General features: G+C 36.8%; 1 protein-coding gene across 3 annotated transcripts in view; it reads right to left on the reverse strand.

The window, feature by feature from the left end:
- Positions 1 to 14,605, reverse strand: part of Dennd6a (DENN domain containing 6A) — a 55,347-nt gene that overhangs the window by 39,597 nt on the left and 1,145 nt on the right. The gene's annotated exons all lie outside the window — the stretch shown is intronic.

The following is a 14,605-nucleotide window of genomic DNA, read 5'->3' on the forward strand; positions in this document are numbered from 1 at the left end:
GATTGTGAGGACCAAGGCTTTAAGGATAGCCCTGGCAAATTAAAAAAAAAGACCCTATCTTAACGGAAAAAAGCTGGGTGTCGTGGTGTGAGCCTGTCATCCCAGCAACAGCAGGAAGCTTAAAACAGGAGAATTATGGTACACACAGGTCTGGGAAAAAAGCAAGACTCTATCTCCAAAATACCCAGAGCAAAATATAGCTAAAAAGGTAGAGCACCTCCTTAACAAGCACAAAAACACAAAGCCCTGAGTTCAAACCCCAGTACAGCTACAAAAAAAAAAAAAATCTCATAGCTAAGTTACCCTGAAGTTTGGTGGGATGAATCATACTAGCAAATTTAGTGGCCTATAGTAGCTTATCTTAGAATCTAAAATTAGTTTTATCTGAATATCCTTCAGATGCTTTATTTCCTACAGTTAAAATATCAATGCAAGGGGCTAAAGGCACGGTTCAGGTGGTAGAATGCCTGCCTGTCAAGTACAAGGCCCTGAGTCCAAACCTCAGCACTATCAAAACAATAAAAAACAAAAGTACCAACTCAAAAGCAAGCAAACAAAATTTCATTTTTTGTTACATAAAAACATCATAGTGGAAAGTTACTTTAGACTTTGTTTTCCTATGATTTAAAATACTAGCACGACAATATTTCTTTAAATGTTACGTGTTTTACCCATACATTTGAATAAAAAAAGTAACAAAAAAAAATCATAACTTGTGTGTGCATGTATATGTATATACACATATGTGTGTGTATTTAAGGGGTTTATATATGTATATATATGTATACGTATATATATACGTACATATATATAAACGTATATATATATATAGATATAAATATATACGTTTAAGCAAGGGAAGAAGATACCAGAACTACACAGCCTTCCAAGTCCACTTTTTAAAAACTAATTGTATTGTACTGTCAAACAGTATTCTAGAATTTCACTTTAATGTTCTCTGTTAGGACTACCCAGTATCTTAGTTTACAACAGACAGGATATTCAAAAAGAAATCCTCTGTGTGTGTGTGTGTGTGTGTGTGTGTGTGTGTGTGTGTGTGTGCGCACCTGTATTAGCTAAATGTCTACACTGTATTTAACATCAGAAAAATTCTAAATCTTAAAATCTCAATTAAACTCCCTACATAAAAATGAAAATTATCCAAGTATCCTAAACTACTGTACAAATTATTATATTATTACAACTACCAATGTACATGTTCTATTCTGTTAAAAAAAATTAATATAAGCTCAGGCAAATAGTTAGCTCCTATTACCTATAAGGGAATTAACAACACTGGGGACTGGTTCTAGTACCTGGAGATGCCTCTCATTTGAAGTTTCATTCTCCACAGCTCGAGTACAAGCATCACTGTCCCCCAGGACACTTACATTCCTGGGAGGCATCAAAGGAGAACAGAGAGCACCAGTTGGTATGACCCTAACTCAGTTACCTGTGTTTGATTCTCCTATATTACAACAAATAAAAGAGTTGTGGCTAGATGATCAGCCAACGAAAGAAGTTGTATTTTACATAATTACTACAGACAAAATGATGACAGGAAAAAATGTGTCTTGGGAAAATATTTATATATATTCTGGAAAATGTATTATAAAATGTTTTAAATGAGGCTATTCTCTGTACAGGTATATCTAACTGCTACTGCAGCCCTGCATGCCCTAACCTTCCCACCTTGGTGGGAATTATCATGGTCCCAGGAGAAGGAAAATTAGGAATACAAGTTACTGCTATTATCACTTGAGCATGGAAAAAACCCATGCCTGCCATGCACCCAATTCTGTGTAAGTGGGTGCCTGCCTGCTGCCCAAAACTTAAGTGTCTGTATCCATTACACTCTCCCACTTCACATCCCAGGTCAGGCAGAGCCTACATTTCCCAAAAAAGCACCTGCTTCGATCTCCTACATAAACATTAACTCACAAACATCATCACATTCTTAAAGAAAAGATGAATTGTAAACCCAATGACATCTTCAATGACTAAATAATGTAGTACATTTCAAACTGAAAAAAGAAATTATTTCATTGAGGAAAAAAAACCCATCTATTGGAGAGGCCAAGGCAGAAAGATCACTTCAACATAGCAAGATCTGGTATCAAAAATTAAACAAAATGACAAAAAAGTTCACATTTATCAATTAGTTATAGTTCATGTAATTTTATTCTTTTTTTTTTTTTTTATGAGACTGGAGTTTGAACTCAGGGCTTCACACTGTGCAAAGCAGATACTCTACCATTTGAGCCCCACCTCCAGTCCTAATGTAATGTTAATTAGCCAAAAAATATTTTCAATATATATTAAATAAAGCATAATTTCTCTTTTAAAAGACCTTTTTGTAATGATACCACAGTAGCAAGGAGCGTAACTAGTATGCAGATGTTGTTTGCTAAGTAAAAAGTTTTCTCCAGTAAAAAGAATAAGGCCTCCCTGGGCTGGAGATGTAGTTTGAAAGTACAGTGCTTGCCTAACATGCATGAGGCCCTGGGTTACATCTCCAGCACCACAAAAAGTAGTCACTTTGAACAGGCGACTGATTATAGGACTAGGACAGGAGCCTGGAGTATCTTGTGCCAGAAAGAAAACATTCAAAATAATAATAATTATTATTATCCTTGAGTACATATTGGTAAAAAGAAATATATACGTAAGATGAGACAGTTCTCCCTTATAGAAGAATTTCAACTAAGAAATGTAGAAGGGATGAAGAAAATAGAAAATCACTAACAGAACACTACAGTAGTAACCACTACAGGAAAAATCCACTGACAGATGCTAAAATTAGCAAAGCTTGAAAAACAACTTAATTAATTACAAAGGGAAAAATAGCATCTTTACATGGAGAACCTGGCAGATGCCATGTTTATCAAGTAATTAAAATTAAAATCACCTGAGGCAGGAAGCGCACTTAAGCCCAAAAGTTCAAGGCCAGTCTGGGCAATATAAGGGCAACCCCATCTCAAAAAAAAAGGGATGGGGATGGAGGTGTAGCTCAGTGGTAAATCATTTCCCCAGCATGCACAAAACCCTTGGTTTAACTCCCAGCACCACACACACACACAAAAATTGACAAACATATTGACACCTCTCGTATTACACTCAAAGGAGACATCACTTCTAGTAGTCTTCCTAATAATGTATAACTTCCAACTAATCCCAAAAACAACAGAAAATCCCAAACTGAAGAACAATCTAGTAAATAGCTGACAAGTAATTTTCCAAAGTGTGAAGTCAAAATACAAGGAAACACTGAGTAACTTTGGCAGATTGGAGGAGCTATGCAGATATGATACCCACATGCAATGTGGGAACCTGGATTGGCTCTTCAAACAGAAGGATACTAGCAGAAAAACTGGTAAAACCTGAATAAACCATATAGTTCAGTAAATAGTATCATACCACTGTTATTTTTTTTTTTAAGTTTTGACTACTGTACTATGTAGGTAAAATGTTAACTTTAAGGAAAACTAAGTGAATTACATCTGCCATGTAAGTCTAAAATCTCAAAAAGTTTTTTTTTTAAACCCTGCCTCATGTATATACAATAATTAGCTCAAAGTGGGTTAAAGACCAAAGGTAAGAGATAAAATTATAAAAGTCTTAGAAGAAAACATAGGAATAAATCTTAATGACTTTAGATAATGGTTTCTTAGGTATGACACCAAAAGCACAAGCACCCAAAGCACAATATAAATAAATTGCACTTTGTCAAAACTTAAAAACTTATGAATCAATGAACACTCCCAAGAAAATGAAAACAGCCAGGTGCTGGTAGGTCATACCTATGATCCTAGCTACTCAGGAGGCAGAGATCAGAAGGATCACGGTTCGAAGCATGCCCAGAGAAATAGTTTGAGAGACCCTATCTCAAAAACACCCATCACAAAAAAGGGCTGGTAGAATGGCTTAAGCAGTAGAGTGCCCGCCTCAGGAACCTGATTTCAAATCCCATACCACACACAAAAAAATAATAATAATGATCCACTTTTCTCTACATATTACCTAGTGTCAGTATTTTGTTATAACAGAAAACAGACCAGTACCAAGATCTCTGCACAGTAAGTACCAAACAAATTATTACAGACTATCCAAACAGCCTCAGTGTTCCTATTATAATACATATAAACAAAAATTTAATAATGTTATCCTAAATGGATCCTAAATTACTTATAAATGACTCAGAATTAGGCGGGAATTCAGTAAATGAAATACTGATATAATTCAAATAAACTAGGCCAAAGGGTAACTATTTCATTATTTCAAGAACACTCAATAAATAATAGCTAACATGTATCAAGTGCTTCCCTTGTGAAGGGTACTGTGCTACATCAATTCATCCTCACAAATAGACTGAAGAGCAGGAACTATCACCTTATGTTAGCATCTGAACTGTTATCAGCTATGAGAATACCTACATTCTGAAAATCTAATACGTCACTAATTGACACAGGACACAGTCTGGGTTCAATCTTTTCTTCAAATAGAAGGAACTTGGAGGGGATGAATCCAACTATGATACATTGTAGGAACTTTTATAAATGTCACAATGTATCCCCAGTATAATATAAAAAATAAAATAAAAAACAAATAGAAGAAACTGTACACTGTGCATTTCACAGGAATATTAAAGAATGTTGCTATCTACAGGGACTATAACTATGATAAAGGTATTTAACATACAACTCACAAAATATCTTTGGGTTCAATTACAGGTTCCCTAATCTAAAATGGCTGGAACGAGAAATGTTTCAGATTTGGGTTTTTTCCTTTTCTGGAGGGGTGGAGGCAGTACTGGGGTTTGAACTCAGTACCCCACACTTGCTAAGCAGGACTCTACCTTTTGAGTCATGGCCCCAGCCCTTTTTTGCTTCAGTTATTTTTCAGAGTTGGTCTTGTGTTTTTGCCTGGTGCCAGACTCAGACCATAACCTTACTATACACAACCCTGCACACAGGGATCACAGATATGTGCCACCATATCTGGCTTATTGACTGAAATAGGGCATTGCTAACTTTTTGCACCTGCTGACCTTGAATCTCAGTCCTCCTGATCTCCACCTCCCAAACAGCTAGAATTATAGGCATGAACCACGGCAGCCGGTCCAAATTGGGTGTTTTTAAATTCTGGAATATTTGCGGACTTTACTGGTTGTCTACCCCAACCCGAAAATGTAAACTCTAAAATGTTTGGAAATCTCAGATTTTTAAACTTCAAAGTTACTCTACTTTTATGAAAAACAACTAAACTTTAAAAGCTTCAGAGCATTTCAGGTTCAGTTTTTTTGGGTTAGGGATGCTCAACATGCATTAATAACAACTTGTAAAGGGTAAGACTTTGGGAAATAAAAGGCAAGCTACCACTGCTATTTATTTGGAAATTTTATTTCCAATTACCACTGGCATTTCACATGTTAGTTTGCTTCAGTTTTCTCTAAATAGTAAACAAAAGTAGGTTCATTTTTCACCTAGGAGCACATTGGATAAATCAAGTCTCGGAGTCAAAAGAACTTTGATTCAAATCTTGACTTAAGTGTATGATTTTGGTCAAGTTAGCTCCCTAAATTTCAGCTTATTTAAAAGAGTTTATAATATTACTTAATAGAGTGATTAAAGGAGTAAGATAAAATAAAAATTGAACATCTCTAGTTTTTCTAATCCTCATTTGTTCTCTAGTTCCCTTAATAAGAAACTACTAGGTAGTACCACATATAGGAGTTACAATAGTGAAAAAAGAATAGTAATTAGGGAGTTAACCAGAAAGAAATCAAACATTAGTGACCAGTCAGAAGCAGATTACTGGGGTGGGGTATGGCTCAAGTGACAGAGCACATGCTTGTCACAACTCTTGAGTTCAAACTCCAGTACTACCAAAACACATACACACATACACACACACACACATACACACACACAAAGTAGATTACCCTAAATTATTGGTATATCAGGCTGTTACTTTTGTATCCTCTGTGAGAGTCCATAAAGCTTGACCCATCACAACACAGTATGGCATTGTTGAGCCCTTGCTGTGTGCCAGGCACTGTGCTGGTGTCTCACACTGTGGCAATTATGTGAAGTTGCTTCCACTATATTCACAAGAAAGCAAAAGCATAGAGACTGAGGTACTTCACTGAGATAATACATCTTTTAAGTACTAGAACTAGGATGCTCCCTGGTCTAACTTTATAATTCATTTAATCATTACCTTAGCCTGCTTCCCCCAAAAGAAAGTACTACGAGCCACTTTAAAATAGCAGTTCTCAAATTATTTAAATCCTACTAGTCATATACTCATGGTTCATATGGAGGTTTTATTTATAGGTCAAAGAGTGAAATTTAAACCAGGAAAGAACTAAAAAAAATTCTTATGGATTTCATTACAAAACTAATATGATCTTGTTGTTTTTAATACTTATTTTAGCTTAGGTTAGTTTTTTGAGACAGGGTCTTGCTGTGTAGTCCAGGCTGGTGTGGACCTTGCTTACGTAACCCAGACTAGCCTTGAACCTGCAATCCTCCTACCTTAGCCTCCCTGATCTTTTTATTTTTAAAAACGTGTTTCTATGTGAGCTTTCAGTAACTGATTTTCAATTTTCATTAACTGAGCTTCAATATTTAGTATATAATGCATAGTTCCTTAGAAATTTTTCTGTCTTTGGTGGGACTGGGGTTTGAACTCAGGGCTTCACACTTGGCAAGCAGGTGCTCTACCACTTAAGCCATGTCTCTAAGTCCATTTTGGTCTGGTTATTTTGGAGATGGGGGTCTCGAGAACTATTTGCTCCAACCTTAATCCTTCCTATCTTAGCCTCCCAAGAAGCTAGGATTACAAGCATGAGCTACCACTGCCCAGTTCTTGGAATTATTTTTTTAATTTGTGCTAGCAATTCCACTTGTGATAGTTTCTTACTTATAGTAGGCATCTTTTCACATTGATTTGTAAACCTTCACTGTGTTGTGAAATAATTGCTTTCTCCTCAAATCCTTTCAAACTGAATAAACCCCCAAAACTGAGAGTGATGCTGCTGTGCTTATTCCATGATGAAAATGTTTTACTGCTTTGTGGTTCAGAGTTACTTTATTTGTGACCATTTAAAATGTGCTGATGCTAGGTGTTAACTTCCATGGTGTAATATATAAATATTATGCTTAGTTTCTGGAGTATTTTATTTCCATATCTTTATTTAATAAAATATGTGGGAGGTAACTAAAATAACGTGAGGAAATATGCTTAATACTGTTACATGGACAACTTCATTTACTAACTTTAAACTGTCCTTTGTGATTGTAGGTCTTCTGCTTTTTACATTCTATTTTCATACTTTTGTCTTATTGAATGCACTCCCACAGTGATCAGGAGCCATGGGTATTCACCTTCTTAGGTATTTTTGTGAGTACAATTTTTTTTTTAAAAAGGATTTGACTTATAAGCCAGTGAGAGAAAAACCACACAATTATAGAAAGAATGAATATGCTGATTTTTTAAAAATTTCATTGTTATATCTTGTGGTATTAGGAACATACTTATTTATAGGGATGTGATAACATCTAGTGAAGAGTCTATTGTTTTGAGGTAAATCTTGAAATATTTATAGATGAATGACAGAATCTCTGAGTTTTGCTTCAGAATAATCCAGAAATAGATTGCCTTTGATTTGACAATTGATAAAGCTGGGTAATGAATACATGGGAATTCACTACATAATGCTCTCTACTTTTGTGTAGGTTTGGAGTTTTCCATAATAAAACATTTTTTAATTCATCTCTATGTTTTCAAGGCGTTTGTGATTTAACCTATCTAATAAAAAAATTCCCTAAAAAATGAAGTTTTTTTAGCCCCAAGACTCCTTTATACTCTTAATAATTTACTGAGGTCCCCAAAAACTTTTGTTTACACAGGCTATATCAACATTCATCATATTTAAAACTAAAAGCAACCATTTAAAAAACACGTAACTTACCCTAAAATAGGCTATTACTTATCAACATAAATGTTCTATTTATGCAAACTCAAGGGTGCATTTGCAGAGTTAGGCCTTCCTAGTTGTCTGCTGAAGGACCTCACCAGGTAAGCATGGAGGAAGCCAGTAAATTTGGAAGACAGAGAAGACTCAGTGGTAACCATATGGGCCTGCATTCAGGCCCTGGTGAGCAGGTACACCCAACTTTTCTCAAGCAGACATCCTCAAGTTGACAGTGGATGGAACATGACCTCCTACTTGAAGACACAACCTCTGGGCTGGAGTAGAGGACTCTGGTGGGAAGGTTTTCCTGCTAATGTATTTATGAAATGAATGTATTTCATTCAAATTTGTATTCCTCTAGGAAGGATTAAAATGTACTTTTTTAAATACAGGAAAAAAAAAAACTAAAAGCAACCATTTAAAAAACACTTAACTTACCCTAAAATAGGCTATCATTTATCAATATAAATGTTCTATTTTTATGAAAAATAGCTATATAATTCCAAGTAAAACAAAATATTTAGTGCAAAGATGATGTTGTAAACCTGCTCAATGTGTGACTTAATTAAAAAAAAAAAAGCTAGATGTTCTGCATTAATTCTACTGCAATACTAGGTTGTTTTGGTTGGAGTACATGAAGAAAAAGCTGTCCTTACACAGATAGAAAAGTAATATAATGATTTAACTATGCAAAACTGGGGAAGAGGAAGGGTGTAAGCACTCTTAGAAAACAGTAAGGCTAAGCACAACTGCTGCAATCCCAGATACTCCAGAGGTAGAGATCAAGAGGATCACATTGGAGGACAGTCCAGACAAAGTTAGTAAGACGCAATCTCAGACATGTGGTGGCACACACCTACAATCCCAGATACATGGGAAACATAGATAGAAGGATCACAGTCCAATACTAACCTAGGCAAAAAAAAAAAAAAGCAAGACCCTATTTGAAAATGTGTAGGGCTTTGCATTCAAACCACAGTAGAGTCAGAAAAGGTTATATTTGAATGCTCTGTAATGATACATATGGAACTACTATAACTCAGTTTAGAAAAGCTGAGAACCTACTTGTGTTCACCTGATTCCAGCATGAAACTGGCCTGCATGGCTAGTGGCTACCCTTTGGAAAGGAGAGGTGAGTGATCATAATAACTGAAAGACAATTTAAGGGCAGTTTCTGGGGCAGAAGCAATATTCTGCTTTTGGATCTACATGATATGCTCACTTTATGAGAATTCACCAAACTCTAGACTTGGAATTTGTGTGTTTTTTCTCTATGTATACTATACATCAATAAGAAATGTTTACCTATGTTAAAAAGTAGCCTGACATTAAAGTATCAGGAGAGGCTGGGACTCACACTCCACCTCACTAAAAATCTATGCTACTGGAAAAATGTAACACATGGAAAGAACAGTGAAGGCCTTTTCTCAAAAAAGGGTAAAGGTTAGAAGCAATTGTCCATGTCCCATGGCGTTCATTAGAGTAAATGCAAAAAGCATAAAGCATTAACTTATTTGCCAGTCAGGAAAGTACTAACTGGACAGGATGACGTTTCAAATTATCTTCAGACAGGGATTATATATTTTCCAACAGAAGCAGAGGCTAGGGTGAGTAAAATCAAAAAAGCCCTTTCAAAGTCTGAGAGACTAAGAGGTTCAGGAGGTAACTAAAGGCTTTAACCTCCAAATCACAGAGCTATGTCAAGCTATTTTGACATGCTACTAGTTGGTAAGTAAATTTAAAGGTCACTATCCTACCATAATGGCCCACTTTCACTGCTGGATTGTCAACTCAATGAAGACAGGGATGATGAAGGCTACATCTCCGGAACATACTGGTCTGGAATACAAGTTGCTCAATAAGTATCTGCTGACTAGATGGTTCAATGAAATAGCACAGCAACACATCCGTTTCAATTCAAACAGTTAACTTCTGACCATCTCTCGATGGAATACTGAGGCTATGGATTACCTAGTTTAAGAGAGAAAGAAAGAAAGGAAATAACCCTTCCTGCCACTGCCTTTATCCTCCTTAGAAGAATAGAAAAAGTGTTAAGATAAACTGTGGTGAATACTCCAGGCTTCACCTTATTAGAGGACAAAGGGTAATAGGCAGTAAATTAAATAAGCAGAAGAGGGTAAGAAAGGAGAGCCAATTCTGCTAACTGCTTTTTTTTAAATGGCATAAAAATTTCTCTTTATAGGCATGATAGCTCATGCCTGTAATCCTAGCTACTCAGGAGGCAGAGATCGGGAGGATTATGGTTCAAGGTCAACCTGGGCAAAAAGTCCATAAGACCCCATCTCAACAAATGGCTGGTTGTAGCAGTACACACCTGTCATCCCAGTAACACCAGGAAGCACAAACAGGAAGAATGCGTCCAAGAAGGCCCGGCATGAACTCCTGATCCTATTTGAAAAATAACTAAAACAAAAAGGGCTGGGGACATGGCTCAAGAGGTAGAGTGCCTACCTAGAACGCACAAGACCCTGAATTCAAACCCTGTTATCACACACACACACAGAAATACAAATTAAAAAAAATTTTTTTAAAGTTTTTCTTCACACCATACCAGTCGAAATACTCCATCCATACACAAAGCTATTTTATGGCCCAAAGTTTTAAAAAGTATTTATCTCCAGGGCTGGAAGGTATAGTTCAGTTGTAGAACATAAGCTTTTTTTTTTTTTTTTTTTTTTGGTGGTACTGGGGTTTGAACTCAGGGCCTTCACCTTGAGCCACTCCACCAGCCCTGTAAGTTCACAAGATGTAAAGACTCTCAAAGATGAAAAAGCATCTCTGACATGAATATATAGGCAGCAAATAATCCCTTTACATTGTACAAATAACACTAATAACTAAATATTAAAATTATATCAGTGAAAGTCTTTAATAATCTGGCAAATTGTGAAAATGTTTACAATAAAACCAGACTCTTATAGCAATGTGTTTGTGGTCCTGCTGTCAACTCCAGGCTTTGTAAGTGTCCCCTCATCCTGTTGCAAGGGTGAGCCCTGGTAGCCACTTCTACTGAAACCCTTTGCTGCTGAACCACAGCTGACTGAACAAAAGGGGGCACTGACCTCTGCTGAGCCAATCAGATATTCCAGTATTTGCATTAAGCTTCAGCCTGGTTCTAGAATAAAAGAATAGATTTTGGCTATAATTAGAACCACAGTAACTCAAAGACAAGCACAAGTTATAGGGGAGCAGAAGGTGAGACTCTTGCAGACTCTGGCCTCAGCATGGAAAATGGAACAACATGCAAAGAGAAGCAGAGACAAAAGCCCACACATCTCCAGAGACAAAGGCAAAAGCCCAGGGCTTTCAAAATCCCATGAGGTTCTTCCCTGCTTCCTGCACTTGCACTCCAAGAGACTGCCTGGAATCCTCACAGACTCCCTTTACTTGAATTTATTTGAGAAGATTTTTATTCTTAACAATCAAATCAACCTGATGTATACAAAATTACATAAAGGGAAAAAAGCATTAAACAAAAATGTCAAATATTAATAAAGGTGGCCTCTTAGTGGAATTAGTAGAGGTATTTTCTATTGTTCTTAATTTTCTCTTTTGGCTAACTTTTCAACAATGAAAAAAAAAAAAAAAAACTTGAGTAAATGAGACAATCCTGGATTCAGGTTATTATGACTTTGCTATGTAATCAGGTAATTCCAAAGCTGGAATTGACAAGAGTTATGTAAAATCCAGGGGATTTTAAAACTTGTTTCAGAAAACTATTGGATTCTGTGAAGATACTTCCAGGGTTACCTCAGGGAAAAAGAAGGTGGTCAGAGCTCTTAAAGTCAACTCCTTTTTCAGTTTCTCCTCAGTTCAAAAGACCTCCTTAAGGTCTCTCTCACTTAGGACAGGGCCTTCCACAGACATTTAATGCGAAGTGAACCACTCTTCCACCCACCCAGGTCTTTGACCTGGGTGTATCAAGTAAAAAACCCGCTTCAAATCAGGCCTGAATACCTTCTTCCTCTGGTGTCTGAATAAGAGTAAAAGACTAATTTTCTTCAGTGGTGTGACTAAAAAAGAGTTTCCCCACCATAACAAACATAGAAGCAGAAGTCAGTCTGCAGGGAGCATGAAGCATAAACAAGACCTACAAAACAAGAGCGAAAATGAGCTTTATTTCCCTGGCTCTGGGCTAAGCCATTTTCTGAGGAAGCACTGAGTTTGTGCTTGAGTAGTCTGAAACACTGCTGTGCCCTTACACCAAGATCCCCTTTTCTGCTTGAGCTAGCTTAAATTAGTTTCTGTTGTCTATAACAAAACACATATAGGCCTCAATTCAGCCAGATTAGCCATTTTATCAAGTCTGAGGCTTCACATTAGGTTGTTATTTACACAGGGTTGAAAGTCCCCTACTAAAAACAAAAGGTACTGATTCTAGTACCTCAATTTCATTTTACAAGTGAGAAAACTAAGGCCCAACTTCACAAAGCAAAAGTCAAGGATTTTCCCCAGGCACTGGTGGCTCAGGCCTGTAATCCTAGCTACTCAGCAGGCAGAGATCAGGAGGATCGCGGTTCAAAGCTAGCCCAGTCAAATAGTTCACGAGACCCTATCTCGAAAAACCCTTCACAAAAACAGGGCTGGTGGAGTGGCTTAAGGTGAAGGCCGAGTTCAAGCTCTAGTACCGCAAAAAACAGTCAAGGATTTTCACTGAAAAAGAGGTTTTCTACAAAATCAGTGCCACTCAAACACAGATTTTAATACACCTTACTGTGACTCAGTCACCGTCCCAAATGTTTATCCAACATTCATTTACCCAATCCTCATACTGATGCCTTGATAGAGGTTATTGTTATTCTTACAAAGAAGAAAGAGAAGCTCAGAGAAGCTAAGTAACTTGCCAAGTAACTTGAAGTCACGCAGATTCAAACCTAGGCAGCTCAGATCTGGATAAAAGGTTCTTGATCACTATTCCATACAGTCAGGCTCTGGGCATAGCTCAAGGTGACAGAGCATTTGCCTAACAAGTGCAAGGTCCTGAGTTCAAACCCCAGTACCATCACCACCAGTGCCAGGTGGCACTGTTTATGCACTTGTAAGAAATATATAAATACCGGCAGAAGAGCCATTATGACTTCTCTCAAACCTAATATTCAATGACTACTTTTTTGCTAACACTGGTAGGTTCCTGGATATTACTGCTCAAACTTAGTTTACACCTATTCTTTAATTAATCCTCCTTTTGAGCCCCTTGGTTGTGCATTATAAGATATAAGGCTGGAGCTACTGTATGTCACCTGTCCAACACAAGCCTACATTTCTAGTCCTTTTATAGCCACCCCTCTGGTCCATTTTCAGCATGTAGATAGCTGCAAAATGAGTAAAATATATTTTTCAACTATTTTCTCATATCAGTTACTGACTTGTGTATATTTTCTTCATTTTAAGAGGGGTAAGGCAAAATAGTCCACATATTTCCCTCAGCAAAAACAAGCAAAATTATGTTGTTTTTCATCTTATCTAATGTGTTTCTCTTTCTTTGGATCCTTTTAAAATCATACTTCCTAAAAATCAGTAATCTTTTATCTAGCAACAATGGAATGGAAGCCCCATGTATTAACCCAAACAGTCCATGGAAGCATTCTAATTCATGATGTTCGCATTTTTTAGACGTTTACAAAGAAGAAGAAGAAAAAAAAAGAGCTGTGTGCCTAAAGTATTCACACTTTTGCAGCACCTCAACTATGCTAAGCATTCTGCTTATTTGGTCAAAAAAAAAAAAAATACTCATGCTGCAAAGAGTGTTCCATATGAGGAGAATCCGAAAAGATATCCTTTAGCTATTTAAAAGTGCAACCAACTACAACAACCCTATTCTATGCCTTCTGGTTAAATTCCATTTTGCTGCACATATAACTTCCAGTTATCGTGTCAATGTAAATGATAAATGGCTTTTAAATGTCTTTTTCGGTCTTTGGGAACTGCTGCTCCTACCTCAGTAACACAAAGAATTGTTCATGTGCTCACGCATTCTATCAGCAAGTATTTACTAAATGCCACTAAATGTCAGACACTGCATTTGACCCTATGCACAAATGAGATTAATTGTTGTTTCTCCATTGAACTGGCATCTCAATCTACAAATACAGGTTATAGCATACCTTTATACTCATATGTCCAGTAACTAGCATATTGCCTAGAACTTTGGGGAAACTCAATGCTTACTGAACTGTGTAATGACAAAAAAACCCCAAAATTTTGAATAGAAAAGCAGCAGCTTTTTTGGCCAACCTCCCTGGCTATTTTTCTTAGTTAACTTAGGCCATCAGAGTCAAAATAATTATAAAATTTGTCATCACCACCAAAACAACAAAAAAGACTTCCAAACATAACTATGTTCTGACAGCGTTTTTCTTGCACTCATTGACAATCTCTTATGTTACATAAGGGACCCTAAACGATCTCAAAAATGAGTAAGATTCTAAAACTTTTTGAATTGCACCAGTGGCTCACCTTTATAATCCTAATTACTTGGGAGGCTGAGACCAGAAGGATGGCCGTTTGAGGCCAGCTGGGGCAAAAAGCTCAAGAAACCCCATCTCCAAAATAACCAGAGCAAAATGGACCAGACGTGTGGCACGAGTGGTAGAGCACCTGCTCTGC

Source organism: Castor canadensis, chromosome 10, assembly GCF_047511655.1.
Source record: "Castor canadensis chromosome 10, mCasCan1.hap1v2, whole genome shotgun sequence".
NCBI lineage: Eukaryota > Metazoa > Chordata > Mammalia > Rodentia > Castoridae > Castor > Castor canadensis.